A 21,816-nucleotide genomic window follows, 5' to 3' on the forward strand; every position below is an offset into this window, starting at 1 on the left:
AGTGCAGAAAATCAATAAAGACTCATCACAAGAGCCCCCACATTAAAATATCATCACTACTAACCAGTCATTTTCTCGTTCCCTGGAATGCCATCCTACCCCGACGCGCGTTTCGGCTAGCGCCTTCGTCTGGGGGTGGCATCCTACATAAACTACTCCCTATTTATGGTGCCATTGACCAATCATATATGTATCGCTCCATATGTCTCAATTTTCTAATTACCACAGTCCAATAGTGGCGCCATGTTTCATTCATTCGTGGCAATACCTCCCCGTGAAGAAAGTGTCAAGCACCACGTGATGCGTACACGTGCAGAGGTCGTCATTACATCATGTCGCATCACGTGCACCTGGAGATACTAAATCTTTAGAGGTTGCCATGGACGCCTGAGCCGGAACGGAGACATCTAAGTGAGGCAGAGACGTGTCTGGCCTATTATGTTAACCCATTCGATACCATATTCATTTGAACTTATTTTCTATTCCTCATGGGGGAAATAGCAAGTTATAATTATTTCTAAAAGAAACTGGTATCTAGTTTTTAACCATATATCTGCACCTTTTACAACTAGACACCAAATTAGTATCCAGGTTCAATAAATACTCAGATTCAAAATAACAATATTACATCATAATTTCTAAATATAATAAAAAATTAATAAAGTGTGTGTTAGTGAAAAAAAAAACAAATGTACATCACAAAATAATTAATACTGTGAATGTGTATGATGTTAATTATTCAAAATTATTATTTAAGGTGTATATATATATATATATATATATATATATATATATTGTCAAAGATATTTTAAATATATGAATAATGCATTTATTTTTATCGAGCTTAAAGACTCAGCCTTGTATTGGTTTTCATATATACTGTGTGACACAAGTAAGATTGGTCATTACCAATCATTTACCACACCAAATAATTAAGAGTGATTATATATTCCCTTTTTAGAAACTCTATACAATCAACATATAGAGATATGTTACATAAAAAGTTGAGTAACTTTGTAAATTCATTGCATTGCATATCTTGTACTGATCCTAAGTTACAGTCTGTATTATACTCCAGAGCTGCATTCACAGTTCTGCAAGCTTCAAAAAAAGAAATACACTACGAAGCCACACTGCATTGCTGCAACAAATGCCTTTTTCATATCAGCTCTGAGCAGGAGATGACACTGCAGGAGCTAACAATTGTACATTTTTATTAAAAATCATTAAAAACTGGAGAATTTATGTGGCTACAGTTTTCCCAATATCTCACCACGACTATGTTTATAGGGGTTCAAGAAGTTGAGATCCGGAGCTTTACTTGGAAGAGCTGTTTGGCTGCTTCTTTTGGTAAAAACAAACGATTGAGTTGTCAGCCCTGGTTAGGAAAGGAGGGGAAATCCTTGGTGACTACAATGATTCCTGGATGTCACAGACAGGCAAGAGGGACAGCGAAGGCAGCTTTCCCGTGTGAGGACGCCATTAACCATCTTTCCACATAAGTCCAGGTGCTATATATATATAAGGCTGTCAATAATTTGAGTAGCTGATAGAATGTCAGAAAAAAGAAATTCAGTTACATGTTCTTCTTCTTGTTTTAACTCTTGTTTTATACGTAGTAGTCCACACTTTGAAGTCCACATTGTCCAACATATTATTCTTAACCACAGAATTCTATAGTTCCAGATACCATCTAGCCACTATGGAAAAAGACACATTATAATAAAAAGGGGTTAGTAGCAAGAAGCTATTCATGATTAGTTTTCCCAATATGTGAGTTTGGTGGACCTCTATGTGTGTGACATGTGTAGCATGGGATATTAGGGTTAATGTCCGTCACACCTGACTTCAGGTTCTGCGTGGAATTAGACCTTAAAGTGAGTGTCCTCCTATTAACACCATGTAGTTAAAATATCCACTCTTGAGTACTATTTTGTTATTTTTAAAAATCTAAATTTGACTGTGCATTGCAAATGTATAGGAATTTTTTTCCCCTTACCTGGGATCTTCCTCCTGGATCCTGTGAATATTGTTGAGAATTGATTGATGGAATATTATGTGTGTTAGCCTTATAGATATTTCTATAGGTGTCTGTATTCCCCTCTTAAAGATGGCGCTTCCACACCCGTGGATGGGTGACGTATACGCGGGGTTGAATCTATTGATATGGATGACTCGTGTTACGTTCTTTGGCGTTGTTGTCTTGTGTTATCTTGGTGACCACTGATCACATGCTGGAGTTGACCCAATGGTTGAGTTAGCTATGGGCACGCGCTGTTTGACGTTTAGAATGGCGACGGCTGGAAATGTGTAACACATATGAGTCCAACTATAACGATTCTTCTTTCTAGATTGATGAGTGCCAGCTGTTCTTGTTTTTAATAATTACACTTTGTACATTCAATTAACTTTTAACACTAACTTTTGTACGATATTGATGTTGTATTTACTATATAAATTAATACCTCATACTATGTCTCGTATGAACATTACTGAAATTTATGTCACTGGTCACTTTATACGCTTTGATGTTAGTCAAATTGGAAACTATTGTATAAATATGTATTGATTTTTTTACACTGATTGCTTGGGCTCTACCCTCTATATATACTTATGTATTCTTAACACACATTGCTTGAAAATGCCTTCATAGAGAAGGTGAAACGTTGTAGTGGATGTTGGATAAATAAATCCATTTTTTTCTGAGTGCTGATTCCCTTTCTCTATATTTTTGACGTTCAGTATACAAGGAGAGGTCACTCCTTTGTTTGAAGCATAGCCCTGGCCTAATTAGGAACTTAACCACAGTGCTGCTCCAATCCTTTGTTTTTTGTCTAGGAATCATACCTGGTGCCCTCCTCCTGAATGATCCTTCTGCCGTTCCAGCACACCGGTCTCCCATTACCACGTTTCCAAAATGGCCATCGTTTCAAACTTCCAAATGCAGAGCATTCTTAGGGAGTCAAAAACAACCCCAAATGACTTTCAATGAGTTATTGGCACTGTGACTGAAGAGTCACTTCTTTTGGAGCTCTGTATCAGAAAGAAAAGCTCCGGCCACTATGAAGGTATATTGAGAGATACATCAACACAGAATTTTGAACCTATTTAGATTAAGATGATGAAAAAGGGGCTCAAGGATGGATATTTCCTTTAAGAAATGTCTCTTAAAGCATGGGCCAAACAAAAATTGTACCATAATATAAAGTATGAAGTATTTATACACTGTTTGCCTTGTTCTATTGTTTTTGTATATTTAGTAACATTAGCATCATCCAGAATTCAACTTCCTTCTGTTAACAAGCACAGGAGCAATCACTAAACATTTAAAATCAAGACAGAATATAACCATACCATATAAATCTGTACTGAGAGTGAAAATGAGTGAGATGAAAGTTATGTCTATCCTTCAAAATCTTGCCGCTTGCAGTAAAATAATAAGTACGCATTTACATTTTTTCTTTATACACCTCAGAATAGTAATACCACTGCTCAATAAATCTGTTATTTCTGCTCATTAAATACTGAGTAAATGCCAGAAAACTGTAAATAGTCGTACTTGGTTTGTAAAAATGTGTGTGACAAGATGAAAAGCAATAAAGTAAAGTCCAAACAAGTATAAAAAGTTCTAAAAGAAGTAGGAAAATAATACCACATAAATGTGATGGAAATTTAGTGTTACCCCAACTGTTAGATGTCCTAAGTGAGATACATGTGTAGTTTGTGAGAAAATAATGATAATGAAGCAGGAGTCCGATAAAACCGACAAAACAAGGACAAGCCTGACGAAGATGTCAGCACGAGATCGAAACGCTTTGCAGTTATCTTTTAGTGTTTTCTAATACATCTTCTTTCTCTGTATGGTACTATATAATTGCCTCGACAGTTAGGGTATGTGCACACGATATCGACAATTACGGCTGAAATTACGGAGCTGTTTTCAGGAGAAAACAGCTCCTGCATTTCAGACGTAATTGCTCGTACACGCGTTTTGTGAGGCGTCAATTACGGCCATAATTTGGAGCTGTTCTTCATTGAAGTCAATGAAAAATGGCTCAAATTACGTCCCAAGAAGTGTTCTGCACTTCTTTGACGAGGCTTTTATTTTACGCGCCGTCTTTTGACAGCGACGCGTAAAATTTACAGGTCGTCGGCACAATACGTCGGAAAACCCATTGAAATGAATGGGCAGATGTTTGTCGACGTATCTGAGCCGTGTTTTCAGGCATTTATGCCTGAAAATAGGTCGTGTGAACCCAGCCTTAATTTTATGAACAATCATCTCATATGAAGCCATCAGCGCCCAGTCTTGGAATTTAAAGCTTTGCTTGAAGCTTCGTGTCTCCGATTTCTGGTGCCTTCACTCCAAAAGACAAACGGGTAAAACTTTCTATATAGTGCTGTGACCAGCTCAGCACTTCCGCATTAACCAAAGTCCACAGTAGAGTTGTGCCTATTCAGAGAACAACTCTATCAGGTTAGTGCATTTGCGGGTGGAAAATCTGCAGCGTGTTACAGTACCAGCAAAGTGGGTAAGATTTATTAAATCTCATGCACACTGTGTGGAAAATTTCCGTGCAGAAATTCACCTGCTGTGCAGACTTTTAGTCTGCAGCATTTCCATGTATGCAGCAAAGTGGTTGCGCACCTGCTGCAGATTTTCCAGACTAAGTTCAATAGGGAAGGAAAAATTTGCAACTAATTGCAAATGTTGCGTTTTTTGGGGGCAAAATAAAAAACAAACAAACATTTTTCAACTTTAAAATACAAAAATATTATATTCACCTCCTTTGGCCTCCTGGGATGACATTTTGTCATATGCAACTGCTGCCAGCTCAACATAGAACAGCTAGGGGAGCCTTTGATTCGGCAGAACCAGGGGAAGTGAGTACAATTATTTTTTTTAATCCCTTTGCGTTGTTCTTTTTCGCAGCAGCAAATCAGTCTGAAAATCTGCACTAAACCAATCACAATTTTGTGGAGACTATTGTCCAGAATTCCCTGCGAAATCTAGGTTGGATTCGCTGCAGAGATTTCCACAGCAAGTCCGACCTGTGAGAACTTAAGCTAAGTTTTGCCACATTTTTTTTGCTGCTGTTAAAGTGAAATTGTGGTGAATTGCAGCTGTTTTTGCAGAATCGTGGCAAAACTGCGCAATTTTGCTGCTGTTTTTGTAATATTGTGTCCAAAAAGCGCACTGGAACTGCCACGGGAAAACCAAGCCTTAGAACAAGAAGATTTGTACCAGAATTATATAGATTGGATACAATTGTAGCACAACCTCAGCTGTGAAGTGTTAGGTCCATACAAGTTTTCAATCTCTGGATATCAAAGAACAATATTCAAATTCACCGACAACAAATAGATATCTTATAAAAATGGCGAGGAAATAAAACACAATATCTAATAAAAGTGTTGATCCGCTGTACATGTACGGCGCAGTGATGGCCATTAGCAGTGTGTCTCCGCTCTAACATACAGCTGACACCCTGTTGCAGTGGCTTAGATCGTGATCAATTAACCTCTTAGATGCCGCGGTCAAAAGCGACATATATGGAGTTTGACAGAGCTATAGAGCTCCCTGTGTCAGCCCATTGACACCCTGCAATGATATTATAAAGATACATTTAAACAAGTGTTTTAAAAAATTAGGTGAATAAATAAAATTAAAAAAAACATTTTCAATGAAAAATGCTTTTTTTATGTAAGAAAAACCCCCCAATAACAATAACTATACAAAATAGGTATTGCCGCATTTATTATGACTCGTACTATAAAAATATCCCATTATTTAACGGTAAACGTCGTAGAGAAGACAAACAATGCTAGAACTGCTGGTTTTTATTCATCTCGCGTCCCGAAAAAACGCAAAAAGTTATCAAAGATATATGCACTCCAAAGTGTACTACAAAATGTACCAATGAAAACTACAAGCCATCCCACAAAAAATAAAGTCCTCCTAAAGCATGAAAAACAACAAGACTTCTCAATATGAAGTTCACCTATAAACGAAGATAAAATTCTCATGGTGACACACACTGTACCCCTAAATATAATAGCTCCATACACTGCACCTCTAATTATAATAGCATCATACACGGTGTCCCTGATTATAATAGCAACATACACCGTGTCCCTGATTATAAAAGCACCATACACTGTGTCCATGATTATAACCGCACCCTACACTGTGTCCCTGATTATAATAGCACCATACACTGTGTCCCTGATTATAATAGCACCATACACTGTGTCCCACACACACAGACTGCTCCCCATAGATAGTGCCCCCATTGAGCCCCATGTAGATAGTGCCCCCATAGAGCCCCCTGTACCTGTAGATAGTGTCCCACATATAGCGCCCCCTGTATATGGTGCCCCACATATAGCCCCCCTGTAGATGGTGCCCCACATGATGTAATCACACCGCTAGCATCATTGAAAGGCGCTGATTGGCGGGGCAAGTCATTGTAAGGCAGGTACAATTAGTGCAAGAAGGGGTGGTGGCATCTGGTTTCAGTGGCACCTCCGCCCAGGGCCGATTCTAGCTTTTCTGCGGCCTGAGGCGAAAATTGAAATGGAGCCCCCCAGACCTTGATTGGCATCCCCCTGACTGTTCTACATTACTACCAGCTTTCTCCATTGCCTTCTACTCCCTTGGCATGCATGGTGCAGTGATGAAGCCGGGCAGAGTACACCTCGCTGAATGGTGCGTGCTCATGGAATACATGGCAAAGGCGCATCCAAGAAAGTTGGAGTTATATGTTAGGGATACAATGGATTTTATCCTTAAATTAGAATCGTTGGATGCTCAGGGAGATGGTTTGTTCATTTTGTTTGATGTCGTGAGTCTTTATACTAGCATTGACCACGACAAGGGAATTGATTCTGCTAAACGTTTGCTGGAAGATTCTGCTTTTGATGAAGATTGTAATAGTTTTCTTCTCTCATTACTTGAACTAGTGCTTCATGGGAATTACTTCATGTTCTTGGATCAATATTATATCCAACGTAGGGGCACGGTGATGGGGTCAAATTTGGCCCCTACATATGCCAATATATTTATGCGACTTTTTGAACAGGACTATATATACTCATCCGGCCCCTTCCAATTTGTGAGGGGTTTGATGAGATACATTGACGATATATTCTTTGTTTGGACAGGTACAGAGGAATGTCTCAATGATTGGCTGAATTATTTAAACAGTATTTATGCAGAATTACAGTTTACGTCTGTTTATTCTAGGGATAGTCTACAATTCCTGGATACAAAAGTATATATACAAAATGGTTAATTCACTACGGATTTGTATGTCAAACCGACAGACAGGAATAGTACCCTGAGATATGAGACCCAACATCCCAGAAATATGATTGAGTCCCTACCATTCAGCAAGCTGTTGAGGGTTAGGCGGATTGTTGCGGAAGATGACATTATTGATGTTCATCTCGATGAGATGTGTAATCGTTTTTTAGAGAGAGGTTACCCTAGAAGTTTGGTGAGTAGACAGAGAGAAGATAATGAAACATTCTAGGAAAGATGTCCTATCCGGAAGGCATAAAGTTGAAAATGACCTAGGATCCTGTTTGCCTCTCCCTACTCTAATGTTACTAAAAGGTTGGGCAACATTGTTAAAAAAAAACTTGTCTATACTTCCACAAACTTTCCCTGACATCCTAGAGTTTAACTCTCCTCCCTTATTGTCCTTTAGAAGATCTAAAAATGTAAACGATCGCCTGGTTAAGACTGATACCTTGGGCCAGAGGATCTCTGGCCATGGTAAAACAGGATGCTTCTCCTGTCTGGGCTGCTGCAATTGCAACAGCAAACAGAAGGGGAACCGTTCTGTACACCCTCGAACTGGCAAACACTATTCAATAAAACAATACTTTACATGTAGATCTGATTATGTCATTTATCTTTTACATTGCCCATGTAGGAAGCTATATGTAGGTGAGACCACCCAAGAATGTAGGAATAGGCTCAACCAACATAAATACACTATTCACCAAAAAAAGCTGGATTTACCTATTCCACAACACTTTGAAAAACATTGGCACAAAATTGTCTCACAATTGGGCTTTAGAATTATTGATGGGGTCCCTGAGTTACGCAGGGGAGGAGATAGGGAAGCCATGCTGAAAAGGTTGGAGCTTCGTTGGATCTCTAAGCTTGACTGTTTGGAACCTAAAGGCTTGAATAAGGAATTAAAAATTGTCTCTCTCTTCTAGCTCAACTCTTATATACGTGTCTATACCATGTTTCCGTGGGTTTTTAAATTTATGTGCTCAGAATCTTAAGTTATGCACCTAACAGTCATATTGATCTGTTATGATGTTTTTATGATCTCTTGCTATTATCTTACAATAGAATTAACTTTTTCTTTTTTTAGATTAATTACACCTGTTGGGATCTTGTAAACTCTGTGAAGATGGAACTCCGGACCAATTTGATATAAAGAATTATTTTTTTCAGCTGTTCAATATCTCTCTGCCATACGTATTTCCTCCTGATGTCATAATAAAATGTTCTCTTTATATGGCTTTTGGTGTCATGTATATAACTCATGTATCACGTGTCATGTATATAACTCCATTAGATAAAAACAGCATGGACATTGTAAAGGGAAGTGTCCCTGTTTATATATATATATATATATATATATATATATATATATATATAATGTGTATGTATATGTGTGTATGTGTATATGTATATACACATATTTAGTATAATTAGGCTTGTGATACCGTGTTTATACTGTACTGTGATTAGTTACTGTATTTTATATATGAGAGTGATTACTGTATGTTAATAAATATTACCTTTAATTAATATACGGTCTTATTCCCTTGAGTAGCAGCAAAAGCAATTAGAACGACGTTAGTATAAGGGAAAGGTAGGGGAACTAGGCATAACCCTAGTGACCCTGATTATAAAGGCGATAGTAATAGTGGGTGTCACTAACCAGTGAATCCCGATATTACCCCACCCCCTTTAACAGACATTAACAATCATTTTAAAACTGCGCTGACTCGTGGAAGAATATATATATACACACACACACACACACACACACACACTACATATATATATACACACACACACACGCACTTATATATATATATACACATATATATATATATATGTACAGACACACATATAAACATATATATATATATATATATATACACACACACATATATATATATATATATATATATATACACACACAAATTATATATATATATATATATATATATACACACACACATTCACTCACATATATACATATATATATATATAGACACACATATATATACACATACATACATGCACACATATATATACACTACTGTTCAAAAGTTTAGGGTCACTTAAAAATTTCCTTATTTTTGAAAGAAAAGCACAGTTTTTTTCAATGAAGATAACATTAAATTAATCAAAAATACACTCTATACATTGTTAATGTGCTAAATGACTATTCTAGCTGCAAACGTCTGGTTTTTAATGCAATATCTACATAGGTGTATAGAGGCCCATTTCCAGCAACCATCACTCCAGTGTTCTAATGGTACATTGTGTTTGCTAACTGTGTTAGAAGGCTAATGGATGATTAGAAAACACTTGAAAACCCTTGTGCAATTATGTTAGCACCGCTGTAAACAGTTTTGATGTTTAGAGGAGGTATAAAACTGACCTTCCTTTGAGCTGGTTGAGAATCTGGAGCATTACACTTGTGAGTTCGATTAAACTCTCAAAATGGCTAGAAAAAGAGAGCTTTCATGTGAAACTCGACAGTCTATTCTTGTTCTTAGAAATGAAGGCCATTCCATGCGAGAAATTGCCAAGAAACTGAAGATTTCCTACAACGGTGTGTACTACTCCCTTCAGAGGACAGCACAAACAGGCTCTAACCAGAGTAGAAAGAGAAGTGGGAGGCCCCGCTGCACAACTGAGCAACAAGACACGTACATTAGAGTCTCTAGTTTCAGAAATAGACGCCTCACAGGTCCTCAACTGGCAGCTTCATTAAATAGTACCCGCAAAACGCAAGTGTCAATGTCTACAGTGAAGAGGCGACTCCGGGATGCTGGCCTTCAGGGCAGAGTGGCAAAGAAAAAGCCATATCTGAGACTGGCTAATAAAAGGAAAATATTAATATGGGCAAAAGCACACAGACATTGGACAGAGGAAGATTGGAAAAAAGTGTTATGAACAGACGAATCGAAGTTTGAGGTGTTTGGATCACACAGAAGAACAACTTGTGGGACGCAGAACATCTGAAAAGATGCTGGAAAGGTGCCTGACACCATCTGTCCAGCATGGTGGAGGTAATGTGATGGTCTGGGGTTGCTGTGGTGCTGGTAAAGTGGGAGATTTGTACAAGGTAAAAGGGATTTTGAATAAGGAAGGCTTTCACTCCATTTTGCAATGCCATGCCATACCCTGTGGACAGAGCTTGATTGGAGCCAATTTCATCCTACAACAGGACAATGACCCACAGCACACCTCCAAATTATGCAAGAACTATTTAGGGAAGAAGCAGGCAGCTGGTATTCTATCTGTAATGGAGTGACCAGCGCAGTCACCAGATCTCAACCCCATAGAGCTGTTGTGGGAGCAGCTTGACCGTATGGTACACAAGAAGTGGCCATCAAGCCAATCCAACTTGTGGGAGGGGCTTCTGGAAGCACGGGGTGAAATTTCTCCCGATTACTTCAGCAAATTAACAGATAGAATGCCAAAGGTCTGCAATGCTGTAATTACTGCAAATGGAGCATTCTTTGACGAAAGCAAAGTTTGAAGGAGAAAATTATTATTTCAAATAAAAATCATTATTTCTAACCTTGTCAATGTCTTGCCTATATTTTCTAGTCATTTTGCAACTCATTTGATAAATATAAGTGTGAGTTTTCATGGAAAACACAAAATTGTCTGGGTGACCCCAAACTTTTGAACGGTAGTGTATATATATATATATATATATATATATATATATATATATATATATATATATATATATATATATATTGAAGAAAGTCCCACAGCACGTGTTAGTGAAAAACTAGGTGGTTTATTAAGCCAGCAATTCTCTGTGATTTACAGCATAGCATGCGTAGTCTCGCGAGATTACGCTGTAAACTGTCATTTACAGCGAGATCTCGCTGTGCTGTGCTGTAAATCACAGAGAAGTGCAGAGAAGTGGTCAGGATTCTAAATACAAATCATGTCCTGGCTGGAGGTAATGTATATTCATTGTCAGGACACTGCAGTAATGTTAGTGTTTGTGTATGTGGCTGCACATAGTGATATAGCTATATCGCTAAAGCAGTGTAAATGAATGGAGAGAAGTGTATGACGCTGATTGGTCAGCGTCATACACTCCGCTGTACAACGCCCACTTGGCCAAAAAATAAAACACGCCCAGTTGTCCATTGAGAAAATCATTAGCATAAAGCTAATATAGGTCATAACTCAGTTAAAAATGATTGTTTTTCTAAATAAAAAACACTGCTGTAATCTACATTACAGCGCCGATCACATCATGTACAATATAGGCCACTTATAATGTGGTGACAGAGCCTCTTTAAGTTTAACATTCCTAAAAAACTGATATAGATCCGTCTCCACATGGAACCAGTCCACCTTATTGACCAGACAAAAAGAAACCTTTACGCAATACTTTTAACTGGACATCAGACAATATTTTGGTGGAAATATTTACCACTATGTCCTCTTTTTCATGCTCGCCCCTCGGGTCACAGGTTGGCGAGCTTTGTTGAGTAATGGTTGTGCTCCGCCGGTGATGCTTCCTACCGCCCCTCTTGGTGCGTCTCCTGCCATTAGGGACATTTCCAGGGTTTCCCCTAAAAAAGAAGAAGTTGTCCCTTCATGTGTCCTGTTGTGATCAATTTGAACCCTTTTCTTTATGTTGTCTCTGTCGTATCCCATCCCTTTCTGATCATCGTTCTGCCAGTTATAGATGCGTCCACGACTGTAATCCTCCGCGTCTCTATACCACTTTTTCCTCTTAGTTTCCTCCAACTCCAATTTGAATTTAGACAGAAAAGTATTGATTCCTTCATTAATTTTATCATATTCATCATTGGTGCTTAAAGATTTTAGTTTGGTATCAGTCTCCTGCATGCAGACAGTCAGTGCAGAAATTTCATTCTGTAGATATTCGATATTAAGTAACAAGATATCCATGGCATATTTATTTGAAATTTGTTGAAAGCGTGTGCAAAAAGCCGGATTTTCTGTAAAGAGGTTAGGCCTCATACTAGACCGCATCCCTCTAGGTATCCTTTTTACCTTGTAGTACTCGCCAAGTGTAGTTAAATGGAGCTGTAAACTAGTAAGTATTTTAGATTCATTTTCCTTCCTGTTCTTTAAATCTGCAACTGACAGCATATTCAGAAAGCCAGCCTCTCCCATATCCCCTCCAAGAATATATATATATATATATATACATACATACACACACACACACACACACACACACACACACACTGTATACATATATATACATACACACATATATACATACATACTATATATATACATACACTATATATATATATATATACACATACCCTATATATGCACATGTACACATCACAAACACACAAAAATATGCACATTACAGCACACATTGTGAACATACATGCACTTACTTTTTATGTAGGATATTTGTGAAAGGAGTTCAGCAGGTTGATGGGGTGAGATTCTTTACTCCAGCACTTCTCCTGCTCACAGCCCGACAAAGTGCCGCCGAAGTCTCCCCTCCCCCTCCCTCACGTCTCGACTGGTAACAGCAGCAGGAGGGGAGGTTGTGTGTAGGGACGAGGGGCTGGAGGGGGAGATTTTAAAGTAGCACAGGGAGTTTTAGTAATAGCAGCACAGACCACGGCTGCTGTTACAGTCAGACAGCAGTTCTTAGCTGCTGTGTCGCCACCTTAGAAATGCTGTACCCTGCCGCCTGAGACACTGATCATTTGGGTGGCCAGCAGGCGGCCTACTGTTCACAGCCCATCTGGCATTTGCCATAACTGCCAGATGGCCAGCCCGACCCTGTTTCCAGGGGAATAACAGAGGAATGGCACAACGCAGAGATATAAGAAAAAATTTCCACAATTATTATGTCAAAGGGTTTGCAAGTATTTACTAAAACATACATGTTAGGATATCTGACAGATCCTCTTTAACTGCATATGAAATAATAAGATCAGAAAATCCAATGATGGAGCTGTAGTACTACAGCAGCTGGAGATCCACAAGTTGGAGACTAGAGCTATACAGCAATGCCCAATCCAGTATAGTGATATGTGTATCATAGGAAATCCAGTCCGCAGAACTAGATCAGTTGATTGCCACATTTATGTGTTGCAGTCTATGGATTTTTACTTCTCTCTCTCTACTCTTCTAATATTTCTTTGTAGAGTAAATCACTAATAATCCTATTAGTTTCCATGTAACATGTGTCAGTTGCCTTGATGTTGACATTAACCTTGACATCTACAGTTCTTGTTTGAGGTCTTCTCCTTTATTAATGACAGTTCTGTATGTATTACAAACATGCACTCGATCCTTGATCACGTTTGTTGTCATCTTGAGTTTGTGTTGCTTGTTTTCTTGAAGAATTTGCTTGCCGTCACTTGTAACGCAGCAGAAAAACGTAATAACTCAGCAGGGAAGAGAATGTCATAATATTACTTCTAAAAGGATTTTTATTTTCTACAACCTTTTGATGTATAATTTTACTGGGCTAAGCTTATGCAAATGTAAATCTAAACTAAATTGTATATTTAATACTAAGAGCATGATATTTTTCTTAGTTGAAAGATGGCATTTAAGAAAGAGAAGGAACTAAAGAATAATAATGATTTTTAAAAAATCTTCAATATTATCGTTCTTTTCAAAGAGTTATACATGAGCTCTTAAAAGAATATTAGAAAAATGTGTTTGCATTATAAAGCACATTGCTGTGAATTATATAAGAGCTGCAGGCACATAGATGTAGCAGAGTTGTTTTCAGAGTTTTGAATTTTGCATAACTCATGTTTATTTCTATCATATTTTATATATATGTTTTAATATATTGTAACAAATGTGACATGTTTAGCACATTTTGATCAGATTGTTTTTTAAGGCAGATGAGCTCACACAATCGAATGCAGATGGTTCCCTGTTCTAACTATAATTAGGTTCCAGAAGTTAAAGGCTGTCCACCTTCAGAACCATTATTTTTTTTTTATTATCCTAATGTATTTAAAAGGAAAACTAAAGCAACTTTGCAATAGGTCTTGATTAAAAATGTCCTATCGTTTTGTGCCTACATGTAGATCTGTGCAGATTTCAAACAAACCCGGTATAGTCCTGCAGACATACTTCTCTATATCTGTCCCCTGCATCTTGTTAACTTATGTTCAGTAGGTTACCAAGAAATAGGGGACAGTGCTATGGAACATGACTGGAGGATCAGACTACACAGGGTTGGTTTGTAGTCTGATACCATGGAACCCTAGGTCTGCATAGGAGTTGCAAACACAAAATGGTAGAGATTTTTGGTTGCAACAGTAGACTTAATTTAATTTAGATATTAGGCGGTGCAGACTACTGTATGTGCTGTTTTCTTTTCTTTTTATATTGAGTTGGTTCCTACCTATATTATATACCTTTTCTGTAAATCGTGATTGAATCCCAGACCGTGTAATCAGGAAGGTCTTTCCTAAAGATTTTTCTTTTTATAGAAAATACTTTACTGGTTACACATGATGAGTTCTGATCCCCAAATATATAACTTCCACATGGAGGTATGGGTATAATGTTCTTTTAGGGACATATCTGAATGAGGTCATCTTTTTAGGGGCAGGTGGGCTCACATAAGGCAACTTACGTAGTCTGTATGGCTGCACATGTAGGCTGTGTGCTTGATTCCTTAACAAGAATGTTCCAATTCACTTATAGCAAGCAGGGATATTGAAAACAGTAAGAAATGGTAACACAAAGTATTTTAAAAGTTACACAGCTTTAATGACATTTGCAAGATTACCATTAGAGAGATTTAATCATGATCATACAAAGACGAACTAAACCACATTCCGCTAGTGGTGCCATAATAATATTACTAGTTTATATTAAAAATAACTATTTCCTCACTCCCTGTCGTCCCTATTTCCCATAATAATTTCCCATTTTTTCAACCGAGGTTCATGGCATTGTCTGTCATAGAAATTACAGTATGTAGCAAGTGCAAAACCGTAAGAACAGTCAACTTTGATTTAATATTCTGAGGCCATTCTTTATCCTGAGAATTTACAAGTGACATTCAAGCAAAGTGATTTTAAAAGCCTTCCCTATTCTCTCGTAGGACTTTGACTGAGAAAAAAGTCAATCATTAATATTGTGAAGTTTTGTACATGGAACATTGGTGGATAGGACTCCATAGGAAGTTCAAATAAATAATTTGGCATGTGTGAGTTTATATTTGCAACCAAATTCCACAGAGAGGAAAAAATGTACTCACATTGTCATAAATAATTAAAAACTGTGCGATGAGAGTTATCAAATTTTTATTGGGTTACTTCAACAGGATATAAAATATCTCGCTACACAGAGTACAGATACTTGACAATGATGTTTAAATGTCGCAGGCCAAACTTAACTGGAATTTTAATATTGATTATATAATCAGAGAGAAAGTTATTACTCTACATACCTAACAAAGTGTATATACTCAGTATATGTGTACAGTGGTATACACAAGAGTGTACACAAACATGGCTCCAGACCTCATCCACCAAACTTCCAGCGGTTTAGCAGTTAATGCCACGTATCTCTGGTGGTCTTGGATGATAAAGGAGTTAATATCATATTATATTAATTATCTATACATTCCGCAACAATTATTCTAGGGAGTTAGCGTATTAATTCATAAAGTGCTTTATTTTAAAGTCCTTTAAAGGCAGATCAGTCTTTTTGGATTCAAGCTAAATGGATTTAAAGTCTTTTGGCTGCTATTTATACCCTTTAGAAATTCAAATTTATGTAACGATTTTGTAATATATAGATCTAGTTCTACATCACTTATTTTATGTGACTTTAATCAGGTTTTACATCATAAATGAGATAATTAGTTCGGGATGAATATATTTCAATTTCAACTTTTTCTTCAGATAAATGAGAAAAGTGGCAGCAATCTCATAACATGGGTATCAGTGAAAGCCTTCCTAAGGGGCATTATATATGTATATAAAAAAAAATTCTAACTTTGAAAAACAGCAAATTGGAGCATTCATTGTATGTTGAATTTAAATGTGGAGAATTAGTAGATTGAAAACCCATCTAAGGGAATAAAACCCTATGAGAAGAGGCACACATTAATTACAGCTTTTTGGAAATACAGGCATGTATGAGACTTTAAAATAAGTGTTCATATGGTAGAAAACCAGATAGTTTACTTGCTGAATTTTAAATCATCAGAGCCCAAAATTATTTATTGACGGACTTAATGTGGGGAAGGGTATTTTAGTGATCAGGCCCAGATCAGAGAGGAGGTAGGAAAATCTAATGCAAAACTCCCTTCCCTTTTCCGCATTCCTTGGTTGAACTTGATGGACATGTGTCTTTTCTCAACCACACTATGTAACTATATAACTCTATTCAAATAAATGAGAATTGTTTAAAGAAGTGAAAACACAACATTCCATGTCTGCATTCCCCACCTGACTGTATACCACACTCCACACTTATTTTATGTATACTGTACTTACTGTTTGATCGGCTGCCTTGTCTGTGCTTTTAAAAAAAGCCTCCTTCTTGATTTCTAGATTTCCCCAGGTTTCTCTTCCTTTCTGCTTTGCTATCAATCCCATGACGCCTCAGCACAGCATCACATGACCAGCTAAAGACCATAACATTTCTGCATGCTGGTGGACACTGCACTATATTCTTCTATATTATACCTGCATGACAGGAGCTGTCTAAGTCTCATTGGTAGCTAATGATAGAAGTTTCTGTCCCCCACTGTGCTATACTAGTGTGGTACAGGACTACTGAAGCCTGTGATGGGTGATACATAGATCTTCATAGACTCAAACAGAGAAAGCGTGTCACCGATCCTGGTTTACACTGGTGCTAAGCAACCATTCTAGTCTGATATATAGAGATAGAAGCAGCAAGAAAAATAACAGGTGAGAGAATCACATGGAATACCATAATGGTACACATGGGAAGATGTAGTTTTGGCCCTTAGGGTGTCCCTTTAAAGGAGAAAGCATTGAAGTTTTTGAGTGACTTGAATCTGCCTAGGATCTCACTTTCTGAAATGGGGGAATTGGAGTCCTTTATCTCAGTGAGTTAGTTTGAAATGGCCCAGGACAGACTGGATACTGTGAAGTGTATAAGAGGTATAAAAAAATGTTACTTACACTTTATTGCAAGTCCTAATACAGCATATAATGAATGTTCTGATTCTGAGAAGGAAACTGTAATCACTTTACTTTTAAATCAGACAATTCCATAGCAAAATAAATCAAAAGATACAGCAGCACCCTGCGGACACTAAAATGCATGCAAACATTGAATATTTTTCTTATTTTAAATTGCATTATTGCAATATTTAGTATACTTATGTGAGGTTCTTTGTGCACATTTTAATCAAATTGCGTGACTCCGTCTCTCATGACATGGAGACTTCATACAGATGAGTTTCTATACTAAACATTATACCTGTACAACGTGAAACGTACCTCTCTCACTTGGGCCTGGAGCTACAAAATGCATTCAGGATAGATAAGAACCAGCTTCATTCTATGTTAATTAACCCCTTCCCTCCGCAGCCATTTTTCGGATTTCCACTTTTGTTTTTTCCTCCCCACCTTCCAAAAGCCATAACTCTTTTATTTTACCATCAATATTGCCATATGAGGGCTTGTTTTTTGCGGGACAGGTTGTAGATTTTCACAGCACCATTTTTTGTGCCATATAATGTAGTGGGAAACGAGAAAAATAATATATATGGGGTGGAATAGGAAAAAAACAGCGTTTCCTCAACATTTTGGGTGGTTTTGTTTTTACGGCATTCACTGCACGGTAAAAACGACATGTTAACTTTTTTCTGTGGGACAATACGATTACAGCGATACCAAATCTATATCGTTTTCTGTATGTTTTACTTCTTTTACAAGGAAAAAACTGATTGTTAAAAATAAAATGTGAGTTTTGTCGCCACATTCTGAGAACCATAGCGTTTTTACTTTTCTGTCGATTTAGCCGTGTGAGGGCTTATTTTTTGCGGGGCGAGCTGCAGTTTATATTGGTACCATTTTGGGGTACGTGAGACTTTTTGATCACTTATTTCATTTTTTGTGGGAGAAGAAGGGACCAAAAAACAGCAATTCTGATGTTTTTAATTTTTTACGACGTTCCCTGTGCGGACTAAATAATGATATATTGTAATAGTTCAGACCTTTACGGACGCGTCGATACCAGTTATGTTAGCTTTTTATTTTCTTTACATTGTGCTTGAGGAAAAATGGGTCAAGGTTTTTTTTTGAGCTTTTAATTTTTGTCTTTTTTTTATTTGCTAAAAAAACTTTATTTTACTGTTTTTTTACTTGTCCCCCTAGGGGACTTTAACCAGCGATCGTTAGATAGCTTGCACGATATTCTGCAATACTAATGTATTGCAGTATATCGCGATTCTGACAGTCTCCTATGAAGCCCTGGCGGAGGCCGCCTTGGACAACTGGGACGAGTGCGCGACAAAGATGGAGTCAGTCAACCCCCTTTAAATGTACAATGCAGTAATAAGCCTCCAATGTCTCCGATGCAGTAACAAGTCTCCAATGAAACAAGTCTTCTGTTGTACAGGTGTACAGCTGCTATCACACAGCAGTATTTTGGTCAGTATTTTGCATCAGTATCTGGGTCCAGTACTAGGGCTGGAACCTATGCAGACAAAAAGTATAATGGAAACATGTGCACCTCTTCTGTATTTTGGACCCACTTCTGGCTTTGGTTAACAAATACTGATGCAAAATACTGACATGTGAAAGAGACCTAATGCTTAGTGTAGGGACCCATCTGTATTAAGGGCATCTTGTTGTGGCAGATGGGCTTACACAATTAGAAAAAAGGTGTGCCAAGACCCTCACATTTCTAAGTATATTGAATATAACAGTATTGCAATTTAAAATAATAAAATATGAATTGTTTGCATACATCTTAGTGCTGCTTCATCTAGGTGTTTGTTTGCTTTGCATTGCAGTCACAGCAGATTATCAGCTGTCCATTCATCTCACTTTGTTATTAAGTGTTGACCAAGTCCAAGATAAACCCGCGACAGAATTGACATGCTGCAAGTTTGAAAAACTGCAATATGCCCTCAATTCTGCATGAATTTGTCTGCTACATTTGGATGGTGTTTTGAAAACCTCATCCACATGCATTGTATTGTAAATTGCTGCAGATTTGCTGAGCAGAATGTGTGTCACAAATCTGCAGCATATAATCTCAGCCATATTGTTATTTAAAGGGAACCTGTCACCAGCATTTTAGCTATAAAGCCAGCAATACCTGGTGAAAGTGGGTGAAAAATCATTGTCATCTAAGCTATAAATATGTTCTAAGTAAGCTCTGTAACTTTAGTATTCCGTTTTTCAGCGGTCCCACGCCGTATGCAAATGGGCAGAAAAGAGTCAAATCTTCATCCTAAAAGAGTCAGATTTTAATTCCTTCAGCGTCTCAGAGTGAACTCCACCTCCTTCTTTTTGATTGACAGCTCCTTAGCCAGTCAGGGCCGGACAGGTGGCGGCGGTGGGCGGGGTTAAGAAGCTGCGTCCCAGAGGGAAAAATAATTACCATAAAAGGCGGGAAGAGTTTAAACGAATATATTTACTGACAGAGGAGGACTTCAGGAAAGAAGAGAACAGGAATGAACTCTGGACAGCTGCGGCCATTGAGGAGTCAGGCGAGTTTAACAGGTAAGATGTTGATGACAGGATCCCTTTAAGTAAGTGATTTTATCACCTTTTCGGCTTTAAGATGCAGTTACTTCCATAATAAAGTATATAAGATGCATAATCATCCCTGCAGACACAACTAACAGGAGCTCACTGCATAGGGATTTATACAGCTTCCACGGTCTATTTTAGCAAAAACTTCTATTCCCTATGACCTAACAGTCCTAAAAAGTGTTCTTAGAACTCTGTGTTGTGCCGTTCCTCTGTTATTCCTCCAAGAAAATGATGAATAAATTTACAACTAGGCGGTACTATTTGGGGATGTGTCCCTACACAGACGTTGACAATGTCCAATCAGGGCTGACCGAGTGAGACTGTGTAGGGACACAACCCTTTGACAGGGGGAATGATAACACCCAGTTGTTAATTTATTCATAAATGTCTAGAAGGAATAACAGAGGAATGACATTATGCAGAAGTTTAAAGGGTAAATAAACGTTCAACAAACTTCTGACATGTTATAGTGTCAGGAATTTTGATTGGTGGGGGTCTGAACACTAAGACCCACACCAATCACTAAAATTAAGCGGCAGAAGCGCTCACAGGCTTTGTTTCTGTTAGGAAAGTTTTATTCTAAATTTATATTTACTTCATGTAATGGTTATTAAATGTGCATTAAGCTATGCAAGCGTCTCAGGAAATACTTTAGCTGACAAAGTGTTAAATATGCTTTTAAAGATAAATTGATATCAAGTGTGTGTGGTAGTTGAACTTCTCAATAAAGACTGGAATCTCCAGAGGAAGTTCAACTGTGACCTCATTTCATTCTGAAGTGTTCACATGACAGGAAAGCCACAAACGGTTTTCAGTGAGTCTGAATCCCAATACGCTTTGATATGTGTATATAAACCTGTGCTTATGTGCTGAAGACCAGACAAACTGCTGATCTATTGCCATTTTGTCTCCTTCCCGCAAAAAATAAAAGAAGCGCTTCTCAACTTATTCTGATGAATCCTTGAAACTTTTATTGATAAGAATGGAAAATTCTCCTAACAGTTTCTGTTCTACTTTTTCCCAGAAAGTTGATGTATCGGAGTACGGGCTCATAGACTTTCTATAACAGGTCAGAAGTTTGTCGAACATTTAGATACCCTTTAAGAAAATATGTTCCTGAGTTGTTATTTTATAGGGAATACAACTATTTACTAAAGAAGACATCAGGAGAGGTGACAGATCCTCATTAAACAATATTTAATTCTGGATGGCTTAAAAGGGAGTATGAAAGCCCCCCCCCCCCCCCAAATGCACTCGTGAGCATGTACAGAAATCATTTTTTTGAATAGCAGGGGATATTTTATGGTGCCATCTGCAATTTTCAAGTCTAATCTAAATTTCAATGGATATAATACAATGGATGTACAAACTGACTGCTGACTTCAACAGCAATATCAGAAAACTTTTTCCCCCTCTTCTAGTCATAAAAAATAGTGCTCAGTTCTACATGTGACTAAAGAGACATAAGAACATTGAGATTTATATTTCTTGACACAGCCACAATCGCTTGGATGGAAATTTACATAGGAAAGATCTATCTATAAAATCCAACATTGCAAACCACTAGAATTGAAAAGAATTCTCTGCGCATCCTATTACTTTTCAGCTTTGGAAGGAACTGTTCATCACCAGGCTAGACGGAAATGTTCCGACCTGTATAAATACATCACATCCCAAATATGTACAATTTCCAAAAATAAATAAATAGCTAGCTAGATATATACAGACAGATACTTTTTCTTTATCTTTTCACATTTCCATTATTCATTTCTTTGGTGTATTCATTCCAGT

General features: G+C 37.6%; 1 long non-coding RNA gene across 1 annotated transcript in view; it reads right to left on the reverse strand.

Annotated features, from left to right (window-relative positions):
* Positions 1 to 1,197: 1,197 nt before the first annotated feature.
* LOC142662756 (uncharacterized) overlaps positions 1,198 to 21,816 on the reverse strand; it is a 30,195-nt gene continuing 9,576 nt past the window's right edge. The window contains exon 2 of the long non-coding RNA XR_012850976.1: positions 1,198 to 1,700. This is a non-coding gene — a long non-coding RNA (uncharacterized LOC142662756). The remainder of the gene's footprint in view (positions 1,701 to 21,816) is intronic.

The sequence above is a fragment of the Rhinoderma darwinii genome, chromosome 10 (assembly GCF_050947455.1).
Source record: "Rhinoderma darwinii isolate aRhiDar2 chromosome 10, aRhiDar2.hap1, whole genome shotgun sequence".
Lineage (NCBI taxonomy): Eukaryota > Metazoa > Chordata > Amphibia > Anura > Rhinodermatidae > Rhinoderma > Rhinoderma darwinii.